The sequence below is a fragment of the Melanotaenia boesemani genome, chromosome 5 (genome assembly GCF_017639745.1).
Source record: "Melanotaenia boesemani isolate fMelBoe1 chromosome 5, fMelBoe1.pri, whole genome shotgun sequence".
NCBI classification, from domain to species: domain Eukaryota; kingdom Metazoa; phylum Chordata; class Actinopteri; order Atheriniformes; family Melanotaeniidae; genus Melanotaenia; species Melanotaenia boesemani.
In genome coordinates, this window is record NC_055686.1 from 9,743,112 (window position 1) to 9,755,544 (window position 12,433).

Consider the following 12,433-nt stretch of genomic DNA (forward strand, 5'->3'; position numbering starts at 1 on the left):
AAAGTAAAATAAAATAACCTCGAAAAATAATAAAAACTGATAAAACCTGAAAAATATCTAATTAGATTCCAGGTGTGTACAGATGCTTTAAGAAGATAAACCTGAGTTCCTCTAACGATGAATAAAAACTGGATCTTTACATCAACACATTTTCATCTGAATGAAATCACACTGATCATTTATTGATCAGCTGGTGACGCGTCCTGCAGCCCTGTTGTTTGTCATCATTATAAATTACAGGAAGACAGTGAAGCAGCCTTTAAGTCACATCTACAGTTTGTTATGAAGCTCTGTGTTTCTGCAGCTCCTTCACATCTGGATCAGTTTCTCATGTAACTCATCAGCTCAGTTCAGGATCTCAGTCCTGCTCTGGATCTGTGTGACTGATAAAAGACAGAAAGTAGAGACAAAACCTGGAACAGTCTCATCAGAACTTAAATAAAAGGGACAAATGCTTTTTTGTTGTTGTTGGTCTCCACAAATAAATCCCAGCAGATGTTTTCTAGATGATCACCATGTAACTACAGAATCTGCTGCCATCAGCGGAGCTTTCTGCAGCTTTTTCTTCCATGTAGGATCTTAAAGACCCTCACTTATGTTTTTCTCCAGTCAGTCAGAAACATCACAATTTGTAGAATAGATCATATAAAAGTTTAATGAGAGAAACGTTGAAAGTGGTAAAATAGTTTTTCAGAGATGTGAAATGGCAGCAGTTTTCTCTGGTTCCTGGTTGAAGGTAAAACAGTCAGACTGAAGCTCCAGTTTCCTTCAGACTAACTCATCTGGACTGAATCAGAGCTGAACACCAGTCACTCCGTCAGCTTAAAGAAGGCATCACCAGTCTGGATAATAATCATGATGCCCACAACATGTGAGCTTTACAAGATGAACCCACACAAATGTCACGTCAGGTCTGAAAAGAAGACGATCACATGTTGCATCAGGTCTAAATGAGGTCCTGATGAGGCTCGTTCAACCAAAACTATAGAAACAAAACATACATAGTTTCTCAGTAGTGAATTTTATTCTTCAAAATTCAGAAACTCGTCAAAAAATATTTTGTCGTTTCACTGAAGGCTTCTAACATTTCCTCTCCAAAAGACCATCATGTCTGAGAGCAGACTCAGGACCAGTTCTGTGGCACCACCTTTGGATCCTGTGTTGTTTTCTGAGATATGAGATGGAGCAACATATCCTGATGACACCTGATAAAAACTGAGACCGTTGAGGAAACGGTAACTACCGCTACAGAAACTGCAAGTGCAGTTGTAGCAAGAGTGGCTGGCCTGGATCTTAGCGTCTCTCTCTCTCTTTCCCCGCCGCCACCCTCCCCTGGCCCTCCCCCTGCTTGTAGCCATTGAAAACAACTGCACAAAACTGACGTTACTCCATCTGCGATCGACTTGTTTTGCCTCACGTCAGGTCCCGGATGTGTGGCACAAAAGTTTGAATTTCAGATCTGAATTTTTCAAATACAAAAGTTTCAACTTTACCACAATACACATTAAAAAAAAACAAAGATTCAATATCAAATATGGTCATTTGGATTCAGTTTTTTGAAGCAATTATTCAAACAGGCATATTCAGATTCAAATTGAATGATTCAAATTCAAATATAAAGAATTCAGATTCGCTCCCCAGTGGCACAAAGCTTATCCCAGAGTTTAGTTAAGAAACATGGGCTGTTGCTTTTCCCTCTATTACAATGATTAGCTTAATGTATTTCTATAAATGCAGTTAGAATGGCAGTTGCACAGTGATACTGTATATTGCTTGGTCGCTTCAGTTAGCTCTGTAGTTAGCTTGCTAGCAGTAGCAGGGACAATTTAGTTAATAAGTCAATGGGGACGAGGAATCGTGATTCACGAGTCAGTAAGGTGATTCTCGAGTGTTGAACGATTCGTTCATGACTTGCACAACACTACTCTGAGCCAAGTTCAAAAGCAGGCAAATTGCCACACTATTTTATATTGTTTATTTGATGTTTTTATAGGTTGGACGGCTCCGTCAAGCTTAATGTAACCACTTCGTCATGCAAAATAGATCAGAAAAACAATTTTTTTAAAGAAAATAAAATGATATTTCAGATTGAAATCAGATATGCTGAGTCAGCTAGCTTACCATGTAGTAACTGGCAGCCATTTTATGTTGAAATTTACCACCCTGTCACATTTTTCATTGTGAATGGGTAGTATTTATTTAATTTAACTTAAATTATGTTGTAAATTAATATGTATTATTGGTCGTTGTATGCATATTGTCTGTGATGGGGTGGTACAAGAATGATTCCCGGCTCTGACTAAATATAGATAATATTATTATTACAGGTCAAATTAAAATATTTTATACCTGAGGTGGGAAAATATGTCTTTTTGGAGGTTTACCCTATCTTTTATATTGTGCATTTCTTAAAAAAATGTTTGCCTTTGATGAAATTTTTTAATAAAAAATGAAAATGGCACCTGTTTCATAGAATGACTCATTTACATATCTGAGGCTAAATGTAGGTACAGGCATGTTACTTGAATGTAACAAATTCAAAAAGAGCTCATATTTTCCAGTTTGTTTATAAATTTAGTGTAAATTAACAGTATAAACTGACCACAGAGACATGATTTGAGGATGAGGAGCAGCAGCCTCCTGCAGATCATCTTCTCCCTGTGAGAGGAGACAGAGGTGAAGAGTCATGAACACATGAGGTCAAAGTTCAGTCATTCCAGGTAGAAGAAGGAAAATCTCCAGTCTGACTTCATTCAGTCATTCCAGCATCTGATCCTGTTCATCATCCTGTTTATTTCACATCAAAGAACTTTCTGACTGAACTACATGAACTACAACCACTGAACTAGAAGCTGTCAGCTAAGGTCATTAGCTTCCTTAGGGCAGCTAAGGAAGCTAAATGAGGGCAGCTAAGCAAGGAAGAGTACTCGTTCTCCAACTGGGAAGTTGGATGATCGATTCCAGGCTTCCCCCGACTACATGTGTCATAGGGCAATACACCCAATCCTAAATTGCCTCCTGATGCGCCTATCATACCCCTATCACAATCATATAGGGGGGTGTGTCAATGTGAGAGGTAAAGTGTTTTGATCAGTCAGGCTGACTGGAAAAGTGTTATTTAAGTACAATTCCATTTATTTTTTTTCAAGTAGAACATGAAAACATGTACTTGCCTGTTTCGTATGGATGGCTACCAACGCTTTACATCTTCTAATGACAGCTTTGTTCCGGCTCCTTTTACAAAGGTAAAAGTGTGATGGCTTTCATGTCTTTGCTGAAGGAGGTCCGCAGTTTTCTGCTGATTGTAACCCAGTGGAAGAAATGTATTTTTTTATTATATGTGTACTTTTATTTATTTAATTTTGTTATAAAAGTATTCTGTGGTTTATACGGGTCAGTGAAAGCAACTGCACATGAATAGTGTTTTATTGGCTGTGTTTCTGAGGGATTATGAACATATATTGATGCTGAGCGGCTGCAGCAGCCTCCTTTAATGTCTCCAGTTCACTTTCCTCTATAAACTGTGTTGTGTTTCTATAGTTTTGGTTGAATGAGTCTCATCAGGACCTCATTTAGACCTGATGCAACATGTGATCGTCTTCTTTTCAGACCTGACGTGACATTTGTGTGGGTTCATCTTGTAAAGCTCACATGTTGTGGGCATCATGATTATTATCCAGACTGGTGATGCCTTCTTTAAGCTGACGGAGTGACTGGTGTTCAGCTCTGATTCAGTCCAGATGAGTTAGTCTGAAGGAAACTGGAGCTTCAGTCTGACTGTTTTACCTTCAACCAGGAACCAGAGAAAACTGCTGCCATTTCACATCTCTGAAAAACTATTTAACCACTTTCAACGTTTCTCTCATTAAACTTTTATATGGTCTGTTCTACAAATGGATGTTTCTGACTGGAGAAAAACATAAGTGAGGGTCTTTAAGATCCTAGCCTCTACTGGTTTTCTACCTTAACTGTGAGAGCTGAAATCTGATTATAAGGGACTAAATTCATTTTATATCAGCTCAGTAACATAAGTGAGGGTCTTTAAGATCCTACATGGAACAAGAAGCTGCAGAAAGCTCCACTGATAGCAGCAGATTCTGTAGTTACATGGTGATCATCTAGAAAACATCTGCTGGGATTTATTTGTGGAGACCAACAACAACAACAACAAAGCATTTGTCCCTTTTATTTAAGTTCTGATGAGACTGTTCCAGTTTTTGTCTCTACTTTCTGTCTTTTATCAGTCACACAGATCCAGAGCAGGACTGAGGTCCTGAACTGAGCTGATGAGTTACATGAGAAACTGATCCAGATGTGAAGGAGCTGCAGAAACACGGAGCTTCATAACAAACTGTAGATGTGACTTAAAGGCTGCTTCACTGTCATAGAATAGAATAGAATAGAATGCCTTTTATTGTCATTATACACATGTACAACGAGATTAAGCCATCCCCAGTGTCAGTGCAGAGAGAGCAGTATAGAAATAAATAATAAATAAAAGATCTAAGGTATAAAATATTTACAGAAATAAAACAGATGTGCACACTCTAGTTATTTGCAGATATAAGTATGATGTCTATGTCTGAAAAAATAAAATATATTGCACGTTCAAAGTATTATTGCACGGATCATGATATGTTGTACATGTCATGTGACAGAATGTATTGCACATATGTTGTTAGTGTCCAGCGTATTTCAGATTTGAAGTCCTACAGGAGTTCAGGGCAGTTATTGCTTTTGGAAAGAAACTGTTTTTGAGTCTGTTTGTTTTAGTCCTGATGCACCTGTAGCGCCTCCCAGAGGGCAGCAGGGCAAACAGATCAGAGCCAGGGTGGGAGCTGTCATTTATGATGTTTCTAGCTCTGCTGAGGCAGCGGGAGGTGTAAATGTCCGTCAGGGAGGGGAGAGGGCAGCCAATGATCTTCTGTGCTGTCTTTACCACTCTCTGTAGCCTCTCCTTGTCTGCTACAGTGCAGCTGCCGTACCATACTGTGATGCAGTATGTCAGCAGGCTCTCAATGGATGAGCGGTAGAAGGTCAGCAGCAGGTTGGAGTTCAGTTGGTGCCTCCTGAGGACTCTCAGGAAGTGTAGCCGCTGCTGAGCCTTCTTGGTGATTGACGTGATGTTCTCTGACCAGGAGATGTCGGCCGAGATGATGACGCCAAGAAACCTGATGGTGTGGACCCTCTCCACACACTCGCCATTTATGTAGAGGGGGGCTGGGTCTGTGCTGAACCTCCTGAAGTCGATGATGATCTCCCTGGTTTTCTTGGTGTTGAGAGCGAGGTTGTTCTCAGAACACCAAGCAGCCAGCTTCAGGATCTCCTCCCTGTAGGCAGCCTCATCACCCCCGGAGATGAGTCCGACCACTGTAGTGTCGTCAGCGAACTTGACGATGAGGTTGTCATTGTGGGCCGGCCTGCAGTCATGGGTGTAGAGGCAGTACAGGAGGGGGCTCAGCACACAGCCCTGTGGGGAGCCGATGCTCAGCGTGCTGGTGGAGGAGAGGTGGGGACCTAGTCTCACAGTCTGGGGTCGGTCTGTTAGGAAGTCCTTTATCCAGGCACATGTGAGAGGGGGGAGGCCAACAGTGTCCAGTTTTGTGCATAATCTGTCCGGGATTATTGTGTTGAACGCAGAACTGTAATCCACAAAGAGCATCCGGACGTAGCTCTGCTGCTGCTCCAGGTGGTTCAGCGCAGAGTGAAGAGCTACAGCTATGGCGTCCTCAGTGGATCTGTTCGCGCGGTATGCGAACTGGTGGGAGTCGAAGTCTGGGGGGAGATGGTCCTTGATGTGCTGAAGAACAAGTCTCTCAAAGCACTTCATGATTACCGGAGTGAGGGCCACCGGTCGGTAATCGTTCAGGCTGGTGATGGGAGATTTCTTCGGCACCGGGACAATTGTGGAGGATTTGAGGCAGTGTGGGATGACTGCCTGAGCCAGGGAGAGGTTGAAGATCCTGGTAAGGGTGGGGGCGAGCTGGTGGGCGCACGCTCTGAGCACCTTGCCAGGTACTCCGTCTGGGCCAGTAGCCTTCTTGGTGTTCACCGCCAGGAGCACCCGTCTGACATCGTGCTCCTGGATGGTGAGTGGGGTGGTGCGGGAGCCAGATGGGGGTGTCGGTGTGGGTGGGGGTGGGGGCATGGTTGGAGCAGATGCATGCTGCTGAGAGTCGAACCGGGCAAAGAAGCAGTTTAGCTCCTCTGCCAGTGTTGCGCTCTGATCTGCTGTCGACACATCACAACCTCTGAAGTTAGTGATGTCCTGTATGCCCCGCCACACCTCCCGAGTGTTGTTGCTGGACAGGTGGGACTCTATGCGCATCCTGTGGTCCGCCTTGGCTCTTTTTATGCCTCTTTTCAGGTCAGCACGAGCAGCACTATACAGTGCTCTGTCCCCTGACCTGAAGGCAGCGTCCCGGGCTCTGAGGAGTGCGCGGACCTGGCTGGTCATCCAGGGTTTCTGGTTAGGGAAAGCCCTGATGGTTTTGTCCACAGTCACATTCCTGATGCAGAACTGAATATAGTCCAGTACCGTTCTGTATCGTCCTGTAATTTATAATGATGACAAACAACAGGGCTGCAGGACGCATCACCAGCTGATTTATATACAATAAACTCTATTTGCAGACACATATCCATAAAACACACATACAGAAAAAATAGTAAGAAAAGAGAAAAAACATGATTCATGCACATTAAAACACATAGACTGTTAAAACTAGCACCAGAGCAACAGAGGCCCAGATCTACCATACAAGACAAGACCCCAGGTGTAGACTGTGCAAAGAGGCCCCTGAGACAATCCAGCACATAACTGCAAGATGCTGGCAGGGAAAGCTTACAAGGAGCGTCATAACCAAGTGGCTGGTATAGTGTACAGGAACATCTGTGCGGAGTACAGACTGGAAGCCCCAAAGTCAAGATGGGAAACACCTCCGAAGCTGGTAGAGAATAACCAAGCTAAGATCCTGTGGGACTTCCAGATCCAGACCGACAAAATGGTAATGGCAAACCAGCTGGACATTGTGGTGATGGACAAACAGCAGAGGAAAGCCGTTGTGGTTGACATCGCAATACCAAGCGATTGCAACATCAGGATAAAGGAACATGAGAAACTGGAGAAATACCAAGGCCTGAAAGAAGAACTTGAGAAGGCCTGGAAAGTGAAGGCAACAGTGGTGCCCATGGTTATCGGAGCCCTCGGGGCAGTAGCCCCCAAACTGGAAGAGTGGCAGCAGATCCCAGGACAAACTTCAGACATCTCGGCCCAGAAGAGTACAGTCCTAGGAACAGCCAAGATACTGCACAGAACCCTCAAGTTCCCAGGCCTCTGGTAGAGGACTATGGCGTTTATTCAGTTCCAAAAGCAGCGCGCTTGAAAACCGCCCGCGCGCATAAAAACAATGCAAGCGCACGGGTATCACCGCGCGTGAGTGCGTGATATGAGCGAGTAAATTAGTACCTGCGAGTTCAAACACACGTCGCGAGGAGGCATTTCTGCATTGCGAGGGAATAACACAGTATTTGCAAGCAGAGAATCACCCTCGTGAGAGCTCATCAATCCACTGTGTTCACATATGTGGACCAATGTCCACGCAGCAGTGACCTGCTCGCTCTCAGTTCTGTCACTGCACGATCGGCTCAACAGTCCTCCCTAGCTCGACTGCTGGAGTTTTGAGACTCTGGAGGCGGAGACTTTGGCTGATGTGCTTTATCCTCTGATTGGTCAGTTTTCGGTCTCTCTCCTCTCCAACAGAGCCTTCGATATACTCAGAGTTGCGACATCCGTTGACTTGGCTGTAAGAGCGGTCACGTGGATCATGGAGCTTCCAGTAGTCCCAAACAAACCCCGAGCTGCTGGACTCAACTACGGAACAGACAGCAGCGATCGGATTACTACGGAAGCGTATTGCATTCACTTGAAAAAAAGAAAAAAAGCTTTGTTTTTCTGAATTAACGAGATAAGTTTTCCAAAAAAAAAAAAAAACTTTGTTTTTCTGAATTAACGAGATAAGTTTTAAAAAAAAAAAAGCTTTGTTTTTCTGAATTAACGAGATAAGTTTTTCCAAAAAAAAAAAAAAAAGCTGTGTTTTTTTTAATTAACGAGATTAAAAAAAAAAAAAAAAAAAAAAAAGAGAGAGAGAAGAATCTGGAAAGGAAACCTTCCATGCCATGAGCAGCGCCATGAGTAGTGCCCAACCAGAGTCATGTGTAGGAAGTACCGAGTCGACAACAAGTCCAAGGTATGTAAATAACACTTTTAGCCTTTCTCCCTTTATGGTAGAGTTAGAACTCAGCTGTAAAGTTAGCAGAGACGGCTAGCCAAATTTTGAGCATGGTTTTGTTGCTAAGCGAATGCTTGTTAGCCAGCATAGTGATGGTGGTCATTTGTACGCATTTTCCGTTTTTGTCGTATCATGCCAAGTTGTTACAGTCATGCAAAAGTGGTACGAATGAACTTCCAGTAGTACTGTAATAGGGGTGTAACCATAGGCATATTGTCTATGGGTGTAACCGTACATGCCTCTGTATTTGGATTTGTCTATACGGAACTTTGGTTTAGAATGGAGGCGTACAGAGTTCCAACACGGAACAGTAACAGCCTTGCACATATTGGCTGTGTCCTCATACTGGTGTTATTCCCAACATGTAGTGGTCACTCCATTTTCCAGGGTTGTCCAAATTTCCATAGAGAAAAAAGTAGTACACTCAAAATTACTTGGAAAAGTAGTGAGCATCGATGATAATTAGACGGGTCAAAATAGATCACAATACATTGCGGGCAGGAACTCTAAACATCGCAAGAAGGAGGCAAAGAAATTGATTGAACAAAATTAAAATAAAATTGAATAAACAACAAAGAAAGAATGAAAAACAACATAAAGAAATATTTTCACACAGAAGCCTGGATTGGATTGGAAACGATATCTTGGCATGAGTTGCGGTTGCCGTGGTGACAGCTGGTAGTCACGTGATCTGCGGCAAGGAAAAAAATAGCCAGCTTCGTGTCCGAATCGCAAACAGAATGAGGGAACTTTATAGTCTGCTATATAGTGCAACACTATGTAGTGAATGAGAGTAGTCTGGACATTCTGACACAGCAATTGAGTGCAGCCCTGCCTCTGGCTAGCGGACCTTATGGTTAGTCCTGCAACTGCAAAGAATATATTAAACAGTAAATTCATCAGATTACTTACATTTACATTTTTTCTTCATAGGGGACCAGCCATGACTACGTTTAATTCATTCGTCCCACAAGATGATGACTTTTGGGAATTCCTTAAGAATCGAGGGATCCCTCAGGAAAAAATTCATAAAATGCAGCAGGATCATGTAAGCGAATGCATTTTTATTCCTGCAACATTTTTGAGATCTGAAATCCATCTCTGCTTTTATATTTCAGTCAATTTCAGAAGATTTTGCCAGTCTGTAACATGTACCTCAAAAGATTACACTTAAAATTAGAAAAAAGATTATACATGTATATATTTCACATATTACATTTAGCACTGTCTTCTCCTAGACCTATGGTAACTTGCATCCGTAATATATTAATTTTTTTCAGATTGACAGCTCCGTTGCTGGAGAATTAGATGATGCTGCCATGGCTGCTTACATTCCAACTTATGGGGATAGGATTGCCACAAGGTGTTTTTGTATGGATCAACAGAGAAGAGGTGAACATGACCAAAGAAGACTTTCTCTGTTTGAAAAGCTTAGAAGAAAGATGGCCACAAAGACCAACAAAGACAACAGTCAAGATGCTGAGGAGGAGAATACCTTGCAGCCAACAAAAAAATATCTAAGGAATAATAAAAGAGCCTTGAAGATGACAAGAAAAATAGAGATAGGATGGATTCATGAAAAGAGACAAGTTAGAAAACGCTGTGGTGGAGGAACCAGAGTTCTTGATATTTCCAAAAGTGCCACCAAAACTGATATTCTGTCACATGCTAAAAAACTCTTTTTCCCTAATGATAAGTCATCTAAGGGAACATGGGAGGAGTTCAGTCATGATATTGTTGACTTCCAAGAAGGACATCTTGATGACAGTGTTAGTGTGGGAGAGCTTTATGAGACACACAAGCTGGGGATTATAAGGTTTTACTTGCTCACAATGAACCTGGCCAGTGAAGATGAAATGTTCACAGAAAACGAGGGCACAGCTGACCTGCAGACAAATGACCAACAGGAAAACACAGACAAAAGGCAAAAAACACGCCCAATAGAAAATGTTGAGCAGGAGACACAGAAAACACCAGACAGTGAACCACCGATACATGTCTTAGAATATGATGAGCAATGTGCCACATCAATGTCAGTTTTTGTCTCTACTCCGCCCAATCAGATTATTGATCTCACTACTTTGTGTAATACATCAGAAGTTGTTTTCGGTCCCTCAACAAATGGACCATTTATTGGGGAACTTGATGATACACTGTTACTTGAGCCTATACTCCCCATAGAAAATGGTCAGATAAACTCTAATGCCTTTACTTCAACTCCTGTTCGTTCCGAGATAGAGTCTGCTGCCTCACAGAGTTCTACCAATGACACTCTGCATGTGACTGTGAAACTCCACAGAGTTACTCTCTTAGATGAACTGATTACCCAGTTTAAGGATGAAACCATAATGAGCTGCTCTGTTAAATACAGTTTCATTGATGAAAGGGGGGCAGATGCTGATGGCGTGTCCAGAGATGTGTATGCAGCTTTCTGGACAGAATTTCTAGACTGCGCTGCAGAAGGTGCTGATGTACGGGTCCCATCACTATCTCCCAGATGGCAACAGGAAGAATGGAAATCTGTCGGAAGGATATTGGCCAAAGGATTGAAAGATCATGGATATTTTCCTTCTCGACTGGCTCAAGCCTTTACAGCAGCAGTCACATTCGGTGAACACTCCGTCTCACCTGATTTACTTTTTGACTCACTGATGTTGTATCTCAGTCATTCTGAGCGGGACCTCTTGTCAGCTGCTTTGCAAAATGGTGTTGTGGGTGATGAAGAAGAAGAACTTCTTGAGCTGATGGATCGCATGGGAGTAAGAACAATACCAACTCAAGAAAACTTGAAAGCTGTGCTTCTTCAAGTAGCCCACAAGCAGATTATCCAGCAACCAAAATATGCACTAGACAATATTGCAGAAGTTGCAGGACCAACTTTCAAGCAGATCTTCTCCAATGTGTTGGATATACAGAAGATGTATGAGGATCTCAAACCAACAACACGAAAAGTGTTGAAATTAATAACAGCCTCTCCAACCTCTCCAGCAGAGAACCAGAGTTTACGATTTTTTCATCAGTACATACGAGGATTGGATGAAATGGGACTGCGGAAGCTGTTGAGATTCGTCACAGGATCTGACGTCATTTGCATTAAAGAAATCCAAATCATATTCACCTCTTTGGAAGGGCTGGCACGCAGGCCAATTGCACATACGTGTGGCCCAACTGTAGAACTGCCATCAACTTACAACAGCTTTCCAGAGCTCCGAGTTGAAATGGAGGCTGTCCTGTCGAGCAACACATATGCCATGGACATTGTATAACACCCCCCCCCCCCCCTCTCCCCCCCAACCGAGGATCCACAGGAACAGCACATGTATAGGTAATATGAGTACCTCAGTGGTGAATGATGAGAACATGATTTTATTTTACCCCAAGATTTTGAGTTGTTCATATATCTATAAAGTTATAAACAGAAATTAACTACCACCTCATGAACATTATGTTTTTGCACTTGAAACACCACCCAAAAAATATCGATACTGGTAAGTATTTGAGTTTATGATTTTGAATTTAACTGTTAATGCAGTTTAGTGAACATTGTTAGCTGTTCTTAAAATGTATATTAAAAGATACATTGTTGCTTGTCTTGATTATCCAATGTTATTGTCAAGAAGCCTTTTGTATACCTTGTATTGGAGTTTTAACAATTAAGTTGAATACTGTTTATACATTATTAATGCAATCACATGCAAATACCTGAAGACGTTTTTGTAACATTGCAGTTTGATTGCTGACAACTTTTTGAACAGTTCATTAAATTTAACAGAACTTAGAAAAATTATAAATTGCTTTCTTTTCTTGATAAATTAAATCAACTTAATTTGAAAACCATTTGTTTCAGTTAAAACTGATACATTTTGGACATAAAAAGAAATGTTCCGTCAGAAATATATTTAATGTAATATTTTGACGACTTCATCCTTGTCTTTCATGTTCGTGTTGGTTGAATCAGCTCTGACAGAGGCTTATAATTTAAGGAGTCTGCTTATTTTTCTCCTCTACAATAAAAGCCACTGTTCAAACTTAAGTGTGCATTTATTTGAGATAACACCACAGAGGGAGCTGATTTCTGAAATACCAAATACATTTATATGGATATATGCTGCCAGTTATTTTCCCAAAGGAAATGAGCACGA

General features: G+C 41.9%; 1 long non-coding RNA gene across 1 annotated transcript; it reads left to right on the forward strand.

Moving 5' to 3' along the window:
* The first annotated feature begins 1,682 nt into the window (after positions 1–1,682).
* Positions 1,683–8,833, forward strand: LOC121639836. Its single transcript, XR_006010255.1, has 3 exons — positions 1,683–1,756; positions 6,258–6,265; positions 8,824–8,833. It is a non-coding gene; the product is annotated as an uncharacterized LOC121639836 (long non-coding RNA).
* Positions 8,834–12,433: the final 3,600 nt, after the last annotated feature.